Source organism: Giraffa tippelskirchi, chromosome 1, assembly GCF_054371585.1.
Source record: "Giraffa tippelskirchi isolate mGirTip1 chromosome 1, T2T-mGirTip1v1.2.pri, whole genome shotgun sequence".
Taxonomy (NCBI): domain Eukaryota; kingdom Metazoa; phylum Chordata; class Mammalia; order Artiodactyla; family Giraffidae; genus Giraffa; species Giraffa tippelskirchi.
In genome coordinates, this window is record NC_137275.1 from 113,455,410 (window position 1) to 113,475,038 (window position 19,629).

Consider the following 19,629-nt stretch of genomic DNA (forward strand, 5'->3'; position numbering starts at 1 on the left):
AGACGGCTTCGCTCAGGTCTCAGGTGGATCTCCGGCGCTCTCAACCCCTGGGCTCAGCAGCGCCCTCATTCTCAGGCGGGCGGCTCTGCCCTGACGGGCGCGGGAAGGCCACCAACTGCCCCAGGCTGAACTCACGCCCCTCCCACTGCTGTAGCCTGACCTCACCCGGCCACACCCCTTCTGGCGGAACTTCCTCCTCTTCCCTTGATTCCAGCCTGAGGCCTGGCCCTGGGCCCCGATTGGTCACCACCCCAGTCCTGAGCCAATCACGGTGGCCAGGGAGGATGGAACACACCGATTGGCCAGGTCCAGGTCATGTGACCATACTCCAGGACACGTGTGAGCTGCTCACCATGTGTCAGGGGTGGAGACAGGCCCGATACCCCAAGAGCAAGGCTGAGAGTCCCGTCACTATGTCCGTGTGCTCAGTGTCCTGGGACGTGCCTGCACGTCCTCTCTACACACCACTTTATCCTCTGCAGACAGAATATGCACGACACACCTCTTCCCTTCACAAGCGCTGTTTCACACACCCACATTCAAGGGAGCAAGGCCTCTGGTTTGAAGGTAAGTTTGGAGATCCTCTCTTAACCTCCGGGCTTGTTTCTTGTATCATGTTAGAATAATTTATTCTGTCTGAAAACCCCCAGGAGGACCACCACATGATGCTTTGCGTATTCAGGATTCTTAGCTGTTCTGAGTAGAGGGCATGGCCCAGGGGCCTCCCAAAGGCAATGAATTTTGTCCAAGGAAGCACCTGAGAGGCTGAATCTCTGAATCACTTTGCTGTACACCTTAAACAAACAAATTATTGTAAATCAGCAATACCTCAATTTAAAGAAAAGATATTCCCTCATCAAAAATTGTTTGAATTTTGTCAAGTTTTTCTTTCAATTGTTGGTTCTTAGTATGTAGTCTAATTTGTTTGGTGGTGTTTTGTGAGGTAGGGATCCAATTTACCTTCCCATATGGATACCAGATTGTCCCAATGGGATGATTCCTTTGTCCTTTCTCCTGGAAATGTCCTTTCTGCATTTACATATTAAGAAGCTTTTTTAAAAATGCCAAGTATCAAGAACTTCCGGTCTTTGGTAATTTGTACAGCACCCCAGAGGCATGTTTCCACTTCTGTGTCTTCTCTTCACATTTTACCATTGCCCGTTTCTAGTATACACAAGTGCCCTCAGAGGGCTCTCTGTAGTGAACTGTGTATGTTTTTGTGAGGAAAGAGGATGTGAGCATGAAGGAGAGGCTGAGTCCACAGTGACCATGTGACCATGCTCAGCAACCCCAGTATTAAGTCTGGCTGAGCCTTTCTCAGGCAAGGTCTGTGTTTCTTCCTCTTGGTGTCTGGATACACAAAACGATGTTGGTGGATTGGGATGTGGGTCTCTGGGTCCAGCAGTGTAGAGATATACCCATAGCCTGCTTTTTCATTATATTTTCCTCCTGTGGACTCTGCTGAGCTGGTGTGGAGATATTTCTGCATTTAAATATGCTATTTCTGTTGGCTGGAATGCAAACTAGTACAGCCACTATGGATAACAGTGTGGAGATTCCCTAAAAAACTGGAAATAGAACTGCCATATGAGCCAGCAATCCCACTGCTGGGCACACACTGAGGAAATCAGAATTGAAAGAGACACATGTACTCCAATGTTCATTGCAGCACTGTTTATAATAGCCAGGACATGGAAGCTGCCTAGATGCCCATCAGCAGACGAATGGATAAGGAAGCTGTAGTACATATACACAATGGAATATTACTCAGCCATTAAAAAGAATTACATTCAAATCAGTTCTAATGAGGTGAATGAAACTGAAGCCTATTATACAGAGTGAAGTAAGCTAGAAAGAAAAACACCAATATAGTATACTAACACATATATATGGTATTTAGTTAATGGATAAAGATAACCCTGTATGCAAGACATCAAAAGAGACACAGATAAATAGAACAGTATTATGGACTCTATGGGAGAGGGTGAGGGCAGGATGATACGGGAGAATGGCATTGAAGCATGTAAATTATCATATGTGAAACGAATCTCCAGTCCAGGTTCGACACATGATACAAGGTGCTTGGGGCTGGTGCACTGGGATGACCCGGAGGGATAGCATGGGGAGGGAGGTGGGAGGGGGGGTTCTGGAAGGGGAACACATGTATACCCATGATGGATTCATGTCAATATATGGCAAAACAAATACAGTAGTGTAAAGTTAAAAAATAGATAAATAAACTAATTTAAAATTTAAAAAAAGAAAATTTAAGGTGGAATTTAATGTTGTATGTGAGAATTATGGACTATAAAAAAATCAGAAGTAATCTCCATGTTATCTTCTTGCAGAGTTTAATTCCTTGGAGCTGAGGTATGCAAACTCTAGGGTCTAATGCCTGATCATCTGAGGTGGAGCTGATACAATAATAATAGAAATAAAATGCACAATAAAGGTACTGCTCTTGAGTCATGCCCCCAACCCCAGCTTGTGGAAAAACTGTCTTCTCTGAAACCAGTCCGTGGTGATAAAATGGGAACTAGTTCCTTAGAGTGTTTAATGCAGTTAGAAGATTAAGATGAAAAATTAAACAAGGATAAAAATTACACATCAGTTTTAGATATCTCATGTTTATTGGCCCAATATATCCTAGTTGTCCAAGGATAAAACGTACCCAACACTGTAATGAAGTTTATACTAAATGCTCCTAAGTCAGAGGAAGAAAACCCAAAGGCTATTGTCTTCATTGACTGGCATCACTGATAATATGGGAAGTTTGTTGACCTGGCTGGATTGGATTGGATCTGGGTGATAGAGCCTGAAATCTCATACCTGCAGTATCTCCCCCAGAAAGCCATGCCCTTTTTTCAGCCTTAGTTCTTTTTTTTTTAATTTTTATTTTTTTAAATTTATTTATTTTAATTGGAGGCTAATTACTTCACAATATTGTAGTGGTTTTTGCCATACGTTGACATGAATCAGCCATGGGTGTACATGTGTTCCCCATCCTGAACCCCCTTCCCACCTCCCTCCCCATGCTATCCCTCAGAGTCATCCCTGTGCACCATCCCTGAGCACCCTGTCTCATGCATCAAACCTGGACTGGCGATCTGTTTCACATATGATAATATACATGTTTCAATGCTATTCTCCCAAATCACCCCACCCTTGCCTTCTCCCTCAGAGTCCAAAAGACTGTTTTATACATCTCTGTCTCTTTTGCTGTCTCACATATAGGGTAATCGTTACCATCTTTCTAAATTCCATATGTATGCATTTGTATACTGTATTGGTGTTTTTCTTTCTGACTTAGTTCATTCTGTACAATAGGCTCCAGTTTCATCCACCTCATTAGAACTGATTCAAATGTATTCTTTTTATGGCTGAGTAATATTCCATTGTGTATATATACCACAGCTTTCTTATCCATTCATCTGCCAATGGACATCTAGGTTGCTTCCATGTCCTAGCTATTATAAACAGTGCTGCGATGAACATTGGGGTACACGTGCCTCTTTCAATTCTGGTTTCCTCAGTGTGTACGCCCAGCAGTGGGATTGCTGGGTCGTATGGCAGTTCTATTTAGAGTTTTTAAGGAATCTCCACACTGTTCTCCATAGTGGCTGTACTAGTTTGCATTCCCACCAACAGTATAAGAGGGTTCCCTTTTCTCCACACCCTCTCCACCATTTATTGTTTGTAGACTATTAGATAGCAGCCATTCTGACTGGCATAAGATGGTACCTCATTGTGTTTTGATTTGCGTTTCTCTGATAATGAGTGATGTTGAGCATCTTTTCATGTGTTTGTTAGCCATCTGTATGTCTTCTTTGGAGAAATGCCTGTTTGGTTCTTTGGCTCATTTTTTGATTGGGTCACCTATTTTTGTGGAATTGAGCTGCAGGAGTTGCTTGTATATTTTTGAGATTAATTTTGAAATTGCTTCATTTGCTATTATTTTCTCCCATTCTGAAGGCTGTCTTTTCACCTTGCTTATAGTTTCCTTTGTTGTGCAAAAGCTTTTAATTTTAATTGGATCCCATTTGTTTATTTTTGCTTTTATTTCCATTACTCTGGGAGGTGGGTCATAGAGGATCCTGCCGTGATTTGTGTCAGAGAGTGTTTTGCCTATGTTTTCCTCTAGGAGTTTTATAGTTTCTGGTCTTACGTTTAGATCTTCAATTCATTTTGAGTTTATTTTTGTGTATGGTGTTCGAAAGTGTTCTAGTTTCACTCTTTTACAAGTGGTTGACCAGTTTTCCCAGCACCACTTGTTAAAGAGATTGTCTTTTCTCCATTGTATATTCTTGCCTCCTTTGTCAAAGATCAGGTGTCCATAGGCGTGTCGATTTATCTCTGGGCTTTCTATTTTGTTCCTTTGATCTATATTTCTGTTTTGGGAGGCACCACAGAGCACAGAAAGCTGAGGGGTCGCTGGGCTTGAGCAGGTCCATTGTAGCAGTGGAATGAGATTTCAGGAGTAATGTTGTAAAAGAGATGTCTACTACTCAGGGATGTAATGGGAATTAATTATGAACAAATTTTTATATTAAAGATGAAATGATGATGTTCTTATCACTTTGCACAACTAATAATTGAATGTTTTACTAACTTTATTGAAGTTTTAAATCCAATAGAACTAGAAAGCTTATATCAAAAAAGTGTCTTGGCTCTTGTCATCGTATCCCAAATTTCTATTTCCTTGAGGCATGATTTATTTTTCTAAGTAATAGTACTTTCCTATTTCTCCATAATTCCACTATGTATCCATAATTATATTATGATGTTTAATATCATATATTTTGTGTTATCATTCCATTATGAACTAGAAATTTAGGTCTCAAGCTCTGCAGGCACATATTTTATTCCTTAGAGGTACCCAATTATTGTATATAATAATTGGATTCATAGATTCATATGACCAATATAGTTATTCACAGTGGAACCACCTACATGCTTATGATTATACTTCCTCTGACACACAGATTTTGTTCGACTATAATTAATATTACCTAATTTCCCACTTGCTGCACTTTTTGTGTATTTCTTTCAGCCTCATATCTGCTAATCTCAATCCTCTCAGTAAAAGCAAACTCAACATAAATTTGTTTACATCATTTTTCTTGCAGCAATCCCTCCCAAAGCCCTCTATCCTCTGACCCCTGTGGACTGAAGTTTTGTGTTGTTTTTTTTTTTCCTGGTGAGATGTATAACTGTCATCCTGGCCTTTTCCATTACCCTAAGAATTCTATTTTATCTTTCATCATATGTCTGTATGTTTTGGTCTATTGTTGCCTGAATCCCATGTTTTTTCCTCTTTCTTAGATTTCGTCCATTCTTTGGTGGAGCATATCATCAGGTACATGAAGGTAAGATAGTTATTCCCGTTTTGCTCTCAGATTCAGGAATATGTATTAGGCCCAGTATTACATTTGGAAAAGGGCAAGGGCATTTTTGATTGCCATATGGCCTTGAGACACTGGTTCACAATATCTGACTAACTAAAGCTCAGTCAAAACATTAGAGAACACCATCTTGCAAAGCTCCCTATACCATACTAACAACAGTTGAGCAAAAATAAAGTGAAATCCAATGTGAGAAATGAGGGAGACTTTTTTTTTTCTTTCTTTCTGGCAAACACTGCAAAGGGAAGATTTAAAGCCAAAGATTTGAAGTCTTGAGTGTCCCCTTGGTTTGAGCTTGAGTGTTCCTATTACAATGACAGCAGACCATTCCTGAATGTGAATTCCTTATTGAGCCAATTGACCAATTCCATATACAGTACTGACTTCAAAAGTCATATTTATAAAGTATTGCCTATGCTGATATATTTTAAAACAAATTTCAGATACCATAATATATTTCACAGTGAAAATGTTAAAATATGTAATAATATATTATTTCAAAAATATAGAAATATTATTTAGAATTAATTAAATAATTTTATTTAAAATAGAATTATTATTTCAAAATAATACAGAATTCTACACCCTGAGTACTATCAGAATAGACAAAAGACATTGTAAGACAGAAAGTTCTCAGAACTCTGATTTCCCATTAACTATACTTCAGGAAAAAATGCTCCACCTTTAACTTACCATTCAGAGCCCTTCATACCTCATCATCTTCATCTGTCTCTTAAAGTGTTTGGCTTTTATTTATTTATATTTTAAACAGAGGTGTCATGCTCTCCTTCCTCTACACAAACCACTCACTGCTTAGATTATTCTTTCCTCACTTCTTTCTTGGGACTAATTTTTGCTCCTTTAGAAGACTCAATTCAAGAGAAATCTTTTCTAGAATAGTCTAGTATGTGTCAAGGATTACTAAGGAGCTTTCATGTCATCGATTTAATTAAACTCTGAGAGCAATCTGATAAGTAAGAAGTTGTTTTCCTCAATTAGAAGTGTAAAAGCTGAGTCTATAATAATTTGAATATACTTATACATTATTGGCATACTCACTGGTATGATACTCTGTCGCTAAGCTGCACTGCCTACTGCTGCTTCATCATATGCCAACTGCAACCTATGCTTCCCTCTGCTTCTATTTCAAAGTATCTTATATTTTTCATATTTTATATGGTCACATTTATTCATATTTGATGACATATTCCAAACTTTTTAAATGAGAAAAAACAGGTGCTCATTGATTCAAGCATTGTAACAGGAAAAACAGATTAAACACAAATCAAGAGGTAAGAATATCTGACAAAACTGGGTGTGCATCAACTGTGTCACTTAACTAGCTATATGTCCTTGCCAAATTAATTGCTGCGATTCAGTTGTTGTTTTTTGTCACAAAGTGAGAAATAATACTATTCACACTGTAATCATTAAATGAGAAAATAATGTAAGGCATATGTCACAGTACCCGGCAAAGAACACATTTACAATAAGAAAGTATTTTGAGACCATCTCATGAAATTTGAAAAGTTCTTAGAAAAAGAAAAAAAAAAAGTCAATCATCTCTTTGGATCAGTTCACTTCTAGGTGGGTGAGTGGGTGGATCTACCATGCCTCCTAGACTTGGGCCCCACCTCCACTCCAGCTCCTTGAGGCCTCCCCTGAGGCAGTGACTGGAGGCATGGAGATACAGTGGAATTTGAGGAGTGAGTTTAGTTAAAATCCAGGATAAAAGTTGTCAAGCCTGAATGCAAAGATGGTGAGGAGGTTCTTAATGCTAAGGAACTTGGTACTTGAGGGACTACCTAGGTAGACTGGGGAAGTAGGGAGATGAAGGGGGTAGAAAAGGTGAAAAAAAGGCATTTATTTGTGAGGTTGAGATGGGCAAGAAGCACTGCTCATAGTGAGGCATTGTAAGTGAAAGCAGGCTTATTTACATAAATGCACAATACATAGTTAGAATGCAGTCCGTCTCAGAAGCCAAGAGCAGCCCTGGGAGACAAACATTTCAAAGACAGACTCTTTTAATTGAATTCACACACCTGGTGTCAGGACTTAACAACACTTAGGTTCTTGATGTCTCACTGTGGAAAGAATTCAGTGAAGGGCAAAGTGATAGGTAAGAATTGGATTTACTTAGAGAGACACATGGAGAAGGCAATGGCATCCCACTCCAGTACTCTTGCCTGGAAAATCCCATGGACGGAGGAGTCTGGTAGGCTGCAGCCCACGGGGTTGCTAGGAATCGGATACGACTGAGCGACTTCACTTTCACTTTTCCCTTTCATGCACTGGAGAAGGAAATGGCAACCCACTCCAGTATTCTTGCCTGGAGAATCCCAGGGACAGCGGAGCCTGGTGGGCTGCCATCTATGGGGTCGCACAGAGTCGGACACGACTGAAGCAACTTAGCAGCAGAGAGACACATATACCATAAATAGAATGTGGTCTGTCTCAAAAGGCAAGAACAACACTAGAGGAAACACACTTCACAGAGAGGGTGTGGCCATCTCAGAAGGTGAGAGCTCCCAAAATATGGGGTGGTTAATTTTTATGGGCTGGGTAATTTCATAGGTTAATGAGTGGGAAGACTATTCCAACTATTTTGGAGAAGAGGTGGAGATTTCCAGGAATTGGACCACTGCCCACTTTTTGGACTTTTATGAATGACCAGGGCACTGCTATGGTGACTGTAGCTGTGTTATTTAGCTTACGCTAATGTATTACAATGTATTATAATGAGGCTAAAGGTCCCCTGGAAGTTGAATATCCTGCCGTCTTGGACCTAGTTGGTTCTAACAAGCTTTTGTCATATCCTCTATGGCTACACCATTCATGTAAAGGTTGTGCCTTGCCTTTTCCATTCTGTCTCACTTTGATACAATATACTTTTTTTTTTGGCTGTGCTGGGTCTTTGTTGCAGTGCCCAGACTTTGTTGCTGAGAGTGGGCTTTCTCTAGTTGCAATGAGTGGGGAGTACTCTCTAGTTGTGGTACATGTGCTTCTTCTTGTGGTAGCTTCTCTTGTTACAGTTCACAGGCTCTTATGCACGGACTCAGTAGTTGTGACAAATGGGCTTAGTCGCTCTGTGGTGTGTGGGAGCTTAGTTTCTGGACCACGGATCAAGCAAATGTCCCCTGTGTTGGCAGGCAAGTTCTTAACGACCACTAGGGAAGTCCCTTGATACAATTATTTTTATAATAGCTAAAATATTGTTTAAATATGATGATAAACAAAGAATTTTATTTTATTTTATTTTTTTATAAATTTATTTACTTTAGTTGGGGGCTAATTACTTTACAATATTGTAATAGTTTTTGCCATACATTGACATGAATCTTATTTTATGCAGGTACTTTTTCTCTCTAAAAAGTAAACTGAGCAATTTACAAAAGTCCTTGAATGGAGAGGAGAAAAAATAGGGAGTGAATGAAGTCAAGTTTTGTTTAATTAAGCATGAGTTATATAGAGAGATAAATACACAGGTCTCTGATTAAGTAAGCTGAAGTGGTGATCACTACCCTGATCTGCCTCAGTGTAAATAAGGAGGCCAAAGAAACCAAAACATTGAATTTCAGAGCAGAGAAAGTTTTGTTGCAGGGCTAACCAAGGAGAATGGAGAATGAGTGACGTGTGCTCAAAAAATTCATACTCCCTGATGGCTTTCTGGGAGGAGATTTTACATGAAAAATTTGGAGTGAGGGTTCTAGGGTATGTGACTATCTTTTAATTGGTTGGTGGTGAGGTAACAGGGCGGAGCTCCAGGAATCTGGTGCTCAGCCTGAAGTTACCAACCTCCACTTGAGTGGGGGTCTCAGTTCCTAAATAAGAATTAAAAGATATAATTATTCATATTACTTCAGGAGAAACCAGGACTATGCCCCCATGACTGCTCTATTATTTCTTGATTTCTCCTCCTTTGTTTTAGCATTCTCTCACTTCCCTGATTAGCAACCGTTTGAATCTGCCCTTTGGTACCCAGGGAAGGTCTAGTATGCTCAAGTTTTTTTTCTACAAACAAGAAACAGGAGACATGGAAAATATTTGTACCCAAGAATGTCCTGCTTGGTTTTAGAGGCATAAACCCATGGACCAGAATTTTTTCTTCAATTTTCAGTTGCAGATCAGGAAACATTTTTATTCCACATTATAAAATGTGTGGCTTTGATTTTGATAAATAGTTTAAAACTCCTCTTATGTCCTAGTGCTTCAGAGCACGTTTTGGCAAGGACATGGCTTTGTATTCCAACTATATTATTATTTTTTTAATTTTTAAAATTTATTTATTTATTGTTTATTTTTGGCCTTACTAGCCTGACATGCAAGACCTTAATTCCCTGATCAGGATTGAACCTGTAGAGGCACAGAATCTTAACCACTGACCACCAGGGAAGTTCATCAGCTGTGTTAATTATTAGCTGTGTGTTTTTAGGTTACTCTTGTTTCCTTAGTTCCTGTTTCCTCATCTACAAATGGGCAAAATTTGGACTCCCTGGTGGTCCAGTGGTTCAGACTCTGGGCTTCCAGCACAGGGGCATGGATTTGATCCCTGGTGGGGGAACTCAGGTCCCACATGCTATGCAGCAAGGCCCAGAAATAAAAATAAATAAATAAATAAAGTAAGAATAATAAAAATAATAACTTTCAAACGATAAAAATAGCAAAATGATGCTTAATTCCATAAGGTATTGGGGAAACAAGTTTGCAGAGGCTGAACCTCTCCTTTTCTGCTTCCTTCTCTCCCTTCCTTACTAATTAAACCTAGGTAATAAGAAAAAAAGAAAGAAGGTGTCAGACATTCCAAAAACAGGACTCCAAAAATTACAGTTTGAATAACAGTCATCCAAAATCTCCTCATAGGAAAGAGTGGTCAAATGAAAACACAATTTTTAAAAATCGGACTGCAAATTTAGAACTTTTTCATTTTTCAAAGTTAATATTAAAAGATTTCTCCAGATGCTGAAAAATTGGAAATATTTTGTTTTGGTTTACTTATATAGTATTTGAACTTTTCATGACACCTATGGCTCAGTTTATACAAGTCATATTTAGTTAAGCATAACATTTCCAGTTATGAAACACAGAAGCTTTGTGTACAATGCACCAGAAAGAAGAAAATAGCATTACATTAAAACATTACATTAAAACTAGAAAAATAAAATGAATTTATACTAAAATATTCTTTGCTCTTACTCAATACTGAGTTAAAAACTTTGAAGATTATATGGCCAGTTCCATAGTAAATGCCACAAAACAGTTGATATAAGGTGTTATGTTGCTGTTGTTGACTCACTAAGTTGTGTCTGACTCTTTTGTGACCCCGTGGACTGTAGCCCTCCAGGCTCCTTTATCCATGGGATTTCCCAAGCAAAAATACTGGACTGACTTGCCATTTTCTTCTCTCAAAGGTATTAAGAGAACTTGCAAAAACAGAGAATTGTAATAATCCTTAAAGTGTAGGGTCAGGAGAAGGTGTTAATAGTTCTTGTGGATTCTTAGTGTACAATCAGATGACAAACTTCCAGAGGAGGTTGTTAGGACTTTTCTGCAGAGCAGTTGACAGGATCCAGAGCTTCAAATTTTCAGTCACACTATCACTTATCAAGACTCTTTGGAATCCAGTTACATGATTTTATAGTAGGATGAGAGCTTAGATATAAAAAGAAGCTTTGGTTAGAGACAAGGATTCTTTCCATGATCATTTGGGCCAGGTAGAAGCCAAGAATGGAAGATGGAATATAGATCTGGAGTTTATAGAGTGAAGTCATTTGGTGAAGTAAGAACAAAGGAAAGACCCAGAGGGCTGGAGTTCAGTCCTCAATGTGCTAAAACCAGGTTCTAGTTACTGACAGGACTAGAATTATTATCTTTCTCCTCAGGCTCTGACACTGCTCAGCTTATCCTGTTTTCATCTAAAAGCTTGATATTTTGTTCATTATGCATTTTTTTTTTTTTGGTGTTTAATATTTTCAGAAATGGTGTTTAAAATGGTGCTACTTATCTTGCTTACTGAGCTTTTGGGTGCACCCTTAAGCTTTGTGCCCACTTATTCTAGCACTGGATCTGTGAAGGAGAGTGAAAATGATGAAGGGACCAAAGCCCTACTGATTTCACAGGTTAGAAAGGACTGAACCAAGAAGGAAGAGGTTAACATTTGCAACTCTTCTTTCATACACTGCTCTCTATCTGTTCCACTTCACTGACTCACCAATGACCCTAAATTGAGGTGGCGCAGTTACTTCTGGTCTCCTTAGCCATCTTGATTAAACTGTATAAATTTTCTGTCTTCTGAAAATATTAGAAATTGCAAAGAACTTTTAAGTTAAAAAATAAAACGAACACCAAATCACAGGGAATGTAGAGTTTAAAGTACATGTATTTGACATTCCTGTGGTTCCTCCTTCATCTTGCCAGTAAATAATAAAATATGGCTCTATTGCCACAGACTTGTTCTAGTACACCAGCTTCAACATAAATACCACTAGTTGAGATTTTTATAAATTTTGAGAGAAACTTTGCCTTTCCCTCTGATAATCTTGAATTAAGTATAAGATCTCCATTGGCAGGGTATGGTCAGTCATAAATGTCCCAATGAAAAGGAACAATGAAAAAAGAGACAAGTATCAAGAACCATTCTACCATGCTATGTTCAACACTTGTAACTTATACAAGTAAGGACAACTACTAGACACCCAAATCACTGAGTGTTTTATTAAACAATTACTGAGGTTGTATATGTAGACATCTATAACCATTTAATTATGGCTGGTTTTCAACTTTTTCTGTGAATGTGAGAATCTGTACTTGCAGAAGTGTGGCTTATATTCCATGAGATGTATCTGAACTGTATGAATCTTTTCTTTTTTTGTACAAATTACATAAACAAGTACATATAAGTTTTAAACATAAATATCATCATTAATAGCTTATGTTTCTACTTAAATGAACTTGTGTGAAGGAATTATAATTCATTGAAAAATCATTTAGAGTTTCCCTCAAATATACAATTTAAATAATGAAATAACATGTTCATAAAACATTTTGTGTGTAAATTTAATAACAGTAATATTAATAAGCACCTTCTAGCCCCCGAAACACTGTGAATAAGCTATGAAAGGGAGACAAATTTTCATATCAGAATTTCTGTTTTAAATTTTTTATATATAAATCTCAATCTTCTATTTTGGCAAAATAGGGGTTAAAGATTAATGGATTCTCCCATTCTAGAATGTTTACAAAGTAAAATTTATGTCAAGACATGAATAGGTAAGCTTCATATCTAGAATTAACTTATTGTAAAATATGTCACTGAGCTAACAGTCTTTGAATAAATACAAATTTAAAGCATACTTAACAACTTGAGAACAACTAATTATCAATACAGTTCAGACCTAGGATAGTGCCTTTCTTGAGATATCATATTATTAAATTCCTTCTGATTTTTTATTTACATGTCTCACCACTATAAGTTGAATAGTACCAATATAAAGCTCAGCAGAGTGAGGTGCACTCATAAACATTTCTCTGATTGACACTTCATTGGCATAAGTGTATTTTAAATGTCGCTTCCAAGTTGGCCTTTCTAAGAAGCTATCTATACAAATGAAGAAAAAGGGCATTAAACAGAATTTCAAAAGAAATCAAACACTGGCTTCTTATGATGACATGTTGAAGAACAGGTTCAGAAATGAACACTTTGGTTGTAATATAAAATGAACTACAATTAGTATTTCAGATTTTCTTTTACAAGTTTAAATGGATATTATATTCAAAGTAAAAAAATACGTTCACAAACATTAAAGCCTATTACATAAAACTGGAAGCAATTAACAGTTTATTTCTTAGTGTTTCTATATAAGTAATGAACTAATTATTTTCTCCTTATTCTGCAATTGATCTCAAATTTAGGATTTTTTAAAAAAACATTCATACATATACAAAGTAATTTTAATACCTTTGGAAAATAATGACTAGGAAATAACAGTTTTAAACGTATGCATATTTTACTGTTATAAAGTTCTAAAACATTAAGTGGCTTTTCTTCTTAAACCAAGTAAGAATAACAATGTGCAGAAAAAGATAAAAGAATTTTGCTATGCAAGCAAATAATTATACTTCAGACTGGAATTTCATTTGAATTTGCTATTTTTTCCCTACAAGAGAACCAGGCAGAAGAGAATCCAGGTGAAACTAATAAACTATAGCAGGTGCTTTCAAACAACTCCTTTTCATACAGGAACTTCTAAACAATCACAGTATTATGTGGGTGGGTATCTTTTCCTTCAGTCTTCTTCTGACAGACTCAGTGAAGTTAGATAGAGAAGATCTATATTTGGGAACAAAGGAGAAAGAAACATGTAATAAGAAATGCTATCCAGAAAACCAATTTACTCATTCTTAATTTATTTTTATAGCCAATTAATTATGAAAAGTTACTAGGGTTTTTCAGTGCTGAAAGTAACTTCATATTTACTTACCTTTCAATATAAATACAGCACTGTATTTCTTTAAAAGTATGAATTTATGCTATTAAAGAGGTTTTTATGTTAAATTATTTTTCATCTAATAAACTTTATTTACTCAATGACCCACACTGGTAGTCTTAACTATTTTTAAAAATATTTTGAATATTGATCCTGATTCTTACACCTGCTAAGAAAGTTATTGGGATCAAATCAAAGATATCAGGACCCAAATCTTAATTTTATCTAACTAATAAATTTGTCCAGAGAAAGACAAACACTTCGTCTTTTCTTTATATGATATCACTTATATGTAGAACCTAAAAAATACAACAAACTAGCGAATATAACAACAACAAAACAGGCTCACAGATAAAGAGACTAAACTAGTGATTACCAATGAGGACAGGGAAGCAGAGAAGGGCAAGATGGGGATAAGGAGTTAAGAGGTACAAACTATCACGTATAGAAAAACTACAAGGATATATGGCACAACACAGGAAAATATAGCTAATATTTTATAATAACTATACATGGAGCATAAAATTCCAAAATTGTGATTCTAGTGTCTCGCATATATGGTCATCATTACCATCTTTCTAAATTCCACATATATGCATTAATATACTGTATTGGTGTTTTTCTTTCTGACTTACTTCGCTCTGTACAATAGGCTCTGGTTTCATCTACCTCATTAGAACTGATTCAAATGTATTCTTTTTAATAGCTGAGTAGTATTCCATTGTATATATGTACCACAGCTTTCTTATCCATTTGTCTGCCAATGGACATCTAGGTTGCTTCCATGTCCTGGCCATCATAAACAGTTTTGCAATGAACATTGGGGTACATGTGTCTCTTTCAATTCTGGTTTCCTTGGTGTGTATGCCCAGCAGTGGGATTACTCAGTCATATGGCAGTTCTATTTAGAGTTTTTTAAGGAATCTCCACACTGTTCTCCATAGTGGCTGTACTAGTTTGCATTCCCACCAACAGTGTAAGAGGGTTCCTTTTGCTTCGCACCCTCTTCAGCATTTATTGTTTTTAGACATTTTGATAGCAGCCATTCTGACCGGTGTGAGATGGTACCTCATTGTGCTTTTGATTTGCATTTCTCTAATAATGAGTGATGTTGAGCATCTTTTCATGTGTTTGTTAGCCATCAGTATGTCTTCTTTGGAGAAATGTCTGTTTAGTTCTTTGGCCCATTTTTTGATTGGGTCCCCTATTTTTCTGGAATTGAGCTGCAGGAGTTGCTTGTATATTTTTGAGATTAATTCTTTGTCAGTTGCTTCATTTGCTATTATTTTCTCCCATTCTGAAGGCTGTCTTTTCACCTTGTTTATAGTTTCCTTTGTTGTGCAAAAGCTTTTAATTTTAATTAGGTCCCATTTGTTTATTTTTGCTTTTATTTCCATTACTGTGGGAGGTGTGTAATACAGGATCCTGCTATGATTTACATCAGAGAGTGTTTTGCCTATGTTTTCCTCTAGGAGTTTTGTAGTTTCTGGTCTTACATTTAGATCTTTAATCCATTTTGAGTTTATTTTTGTGTATGATGTTAGAAAGTGTTCTAGTTTCATTCTTTTACAAGTGGTTGACCAGTTTTCCCAGCACCACTTGTTAAAGAGATTGTCTTTTCTCCATTGTATATTCTTGCCTCCTTTGTCAAAGATAAAGTGTCCGTAGGTGCATGGATTTATCTCTGGGCTTTCTATTTGTATAATTCAATGTTTAAAAATGGTCCTGAGGAATCTTAGTACTATAAGACAGTTTAGTACTAGAATAGTACTAATCTTAGTATTTTAGACTATTGCTAAGTAGTTAGCAATGCATTAGACTTAGAATGCAATGGATTTAGAAAAGGCAGAGGAACCAGAGATCAAATTGCCAGCATCCATTGGATCATGGAAAAAGCAAGGGATTTTCAGAAAAACATTTACTTCTGCTTCATTGACTATACTAAAGCCTTTGATTGTGTGGATCACAACAAACTATGAAACATTCTTAAAGAGATGGGAATATCAGGCCACCTTACCTGCCTCCTAGGAAACCTGTATACAGGTCAAGAAGTGATTTCAAATCCTAAAAGATGATGCTCTTAAAGTGCTGCACTCAATATGCCAGCAAATTTGGAAAAGTCAGCAATGGCCACAGGACTGGAAAAGGTCAATTTTCATTCCAATTCAAAGAAGGGCAATGCTGAAGAATGTTCAAACTACTGCACAATTGCACTCATTTCACATGGTAGCAATGCTCAAAATACTTCAAGCCAGGCTTCAACAGTATGTGAACTGAGAAATTCCAGATGGACAAGTAGATTTAGAAAAGGCAGAGGAACCCAAGATCAAATTGCCAGTATCTGTTGGATCATAGGAAAAGCTAGAGAATACCAGAAAAAAACATCTACTTCTGCTACATTGAGTACGCTAAAGCCTTTGACTGTGTAGAGCACAACAAACTGTGGAAAATTTGTAAAAAGATAGGAATACCAGATGATCTTACCTGCCTCCTGAGAAATCTGTATGCACGTCAAGAAGCAGCAGTTAGAACTGGACATTGAACAATGAACTGGTTCCAAATTGGGAAAGGAGTACATCAAGGCTGTATATTGTCACCCTGCTTATTAAACTTACATGCAGAGTGCATCATGAGAAATATCAGGCTGGATGAAGCACAAGCTGGAGTCAAGACTGCCGGGAGAAATACCAGTAACCTCAGATATGCAGATGACACCACTCTTATGGCAGAAAGTGAAGAGGAACTAAAGACCATCTTTATGAAGGTGAAAGAGGAGAGTGAAAAAGTTGGCTTAAAACTCAACATTCATGGCATCCAGTCCCGTCACTCATGGCAAGTAGATGGAGAAACAATGGAAACAGTGACAGACTTCTTGGGCTCCAAAATAACCATGGACGGTGACTGCAGCCATGAAATTAAAAGATGCTTGTTCCTTGGAAGAAAAGCAATGACAATCCTAGATAGTGTGTTGAAAAGCAGAGAAATTACTTTGTCTACAAAGTCCATATAGTCAAAGCTATGGTTTTTCCAGTAGTCATGTACAGATGTGAGAGTGAAAGTCACTCAGTTGTGTCTGACTCTTTGCGACCCCATGGTCTAGACAGTCCATGGAATTCTCCAAGCCATACTGGAGCGGGTAACCATTCTCTTCTCCAGGGGATCTTCCCAAACCAGGGATCAAACCCAGCAGATGTGAGAGCTGGACAATAAAAAAGGCTGAGCATGAAAGAATTGATGCTTTTGAACTGTGGTGCTGGAGAAGACTCTTGAAAGTCCCTTGGACAGCAAGGAAATCAAACTAGTCAACCCTAAAGGAAATCAACCCTGAATATTCATTGGAAGGACTGATGCTGAGGCTGAAGCTTCAATACTTTGGCCACATGATGCAAAAAGCTGACTCATTGGAGAAGACCCTGATGCTGGGAAAGACTGAGGGCAGGAGGAGAAGGGGCAACAGAGGATGAGATGGTTGGATGGCATCATTGACTCAATGGACTTGAGATTGACAAACTCCAGGAGATAGTGAAGGACAGGGTAGCCTGGCATTTGCAGTCCATTGGGTCACAAATAGTCAGACACAACTGAGTGACTGAACAACAACAAAAGCAATGAATTTTAAATATATGGTAGGGCAAAATATAACTAATTTTCACTTAGGAGTAAAATTTCTTTGTGGTTTGGATTTGCATTTCCCTGATGATTGGAGATTGTTGAGAATCATTTCATATGTGTGTGGCTATATGTATGTCTTCTGCAAAATGTGTATTCAGGTCCTCTGCCTATTTTTCAATCAGGTTATTTGTTTTTCTTTGTTTTTGATGTTAACTTGTATGAATTCTTTGTATATTTTGGATAGTACTCTTTATTGCATTATCCTTTGAAAAATATCTTCTCCCCAAAATATATTTTTTGACTTGTTGATAGTTTCCTACACTGTGCAAAATCCTTTTAGTTTGATATGGTTCCATTTGTTTATTTTTCATTTTGTTGCATTTGCCTGAGGAGACACATCCAAAAAAATATGGCTAAGACTGATGTCAAAGAGCATACCATTTATTTATTCTTCTAGGAGTTTTATGATTTCAGACCTTACACTTAAGTTTTTAATGCATTTGAGTCAATTTTTTATATGATGTCAAAAATAGTTGTTTTTTTTTTTGAGAATAATTATTCTTTTTATTTTTTTTTGACTGTAGTATATTTAAAAAGTAGTATATTCTTTTGCATATAGCTGTCTAGTTCTCCTAAATTGTTGAAGTGGCTCTCTTTACCCAATTGTAGCCCTTGCCTCCTTTGTTGTAGATTAACTGGCCATACGTGCATGAGTTTTATTTCTGGCCTCACAATTCAGTTCCATTGGTCTATGTGTCTGTTTTTGTGCCAGTACTATACTGTTTTGATTACTGTATCTTTATAATACAGCTTGAAATCAGGGACCATGATACCACAAGCTTTTTCTTCTCTCTCAAGATTGTTTTGGCTATTTAGGGTTTCTCACGTTTCCATAGAACTTTTAGAATTATTTGAAAAATGATTGGTATTTTGATGGGAATTGAATTGACTCTGTAGATTTCCTTGGGTAATGTGGTAACTTTAACAATACTAATTCTTCCAGTTCATGAACATGGTATATCTTTCATTTGTATTAATCTTTACTTTTTTTTAATCAATGTCTAATAGTTTCCTGAATTTAGATTTTACCTCCTTACTTGCATTTATTCATAGGTAGTTTATTCTTGATGGAATTGTAAATAGGATTGTATCCTTAATTTCTCTTTCTACTAGCCCATAGGAATGCAATAGACTTCTGTGTAATTTGTATCCTGCTACTTTATTGAATTCATTGATGAGTTCTAGTAGTTTTCATGATATCCTTAGAATTCTGCATATAGCATGGGTCCCCAACCTCTGGGACCTAATTCCTGATGATCTGAGGTGGAGCTTTATTTTTATACATAATAATAATAGAAATAAAGTGCACAATAAATGTAATGCACTTGAATCATTTTGAAACCTCCCACCTCAAGTCCATGGATAAATTGTCTTCCACAAAACCCATCCCATGTGTCACAATGGCTGGGGACTACTGGTATATAGCATCATCTCATCCACAAGCAGTGGATGATTTCTTTCTTTCCAAATCAGAATCCTTTTATTTCCTTTTCTTGTCTGAATGTTGTGGCTAGGACTTTTAATACTATGTTGAATTACATTAGCAAGAGTGGGCAATTTTTTCTTGTTCCTGATCTTAGAGGAAATGCTTTCAGCTTTTCACTGTTAAGGATGATGTTGGCTCTACTTTTGTCATATATGATCTTTATTATGCATAGGTATGTTCTTCCTATTCCCACTCTTTTGAAACTTTTAATTAAAAATATATACTGCACTTTGTCAAAAACTCTTACTCCACCTTTTGAAAAATAATTTTTATTCAATATGTTAATGCAGTTTTATCATATTGATTTATTTGTGGATATAGAAACATCTCTGTGATAAATCCTGCTTGATCATGATGTGTGATCCTTTTAATAGATTGTTGGATTTGGTTTGCTAATATTATGTTGAGAATTTTTGCATCTGTGTTCTTTAGTGAAATTGATAATTATTTTATTTTGGGTGTCTTTTTCTGATTTTAGTATCAGTGTATGAATACTATGGCTTCATAAACTGAGTTTCAGTGTTCCTTCTTCAGTTTTTTAGATTACTATGAGAAGAAAGGTGTTAACTCTTATTCAACTGTTGGG

The 19,629-nt window shown here is 37.0% G+C and overlaps 1 long non-coding RNA gene across 1 annotated transcript in view; it reads left to right on the forward strand.

The window, feature by feature from the left end:
- Nucleotides 1-343: 343 nt before the first annotated feature.
- The window catches only part of LOC145507165 (uncharacterized), a 73,240-nt gene continuing 53,954 nt past the window's right edge, over nucleotides 344-19,629 (forward strand). The window contains exons 1-2 of the long non-coding RNA XR_014054626.1: nucleotides 344-567; nucleotides 5,323-5,366. This is a non-coding gene — a long non-coding RNA (uncharacterized LOC145507165). The remainder of the gene's footprint in view (nucleotides 568-5,322; nucleotides 5,367-19,629) is intronic.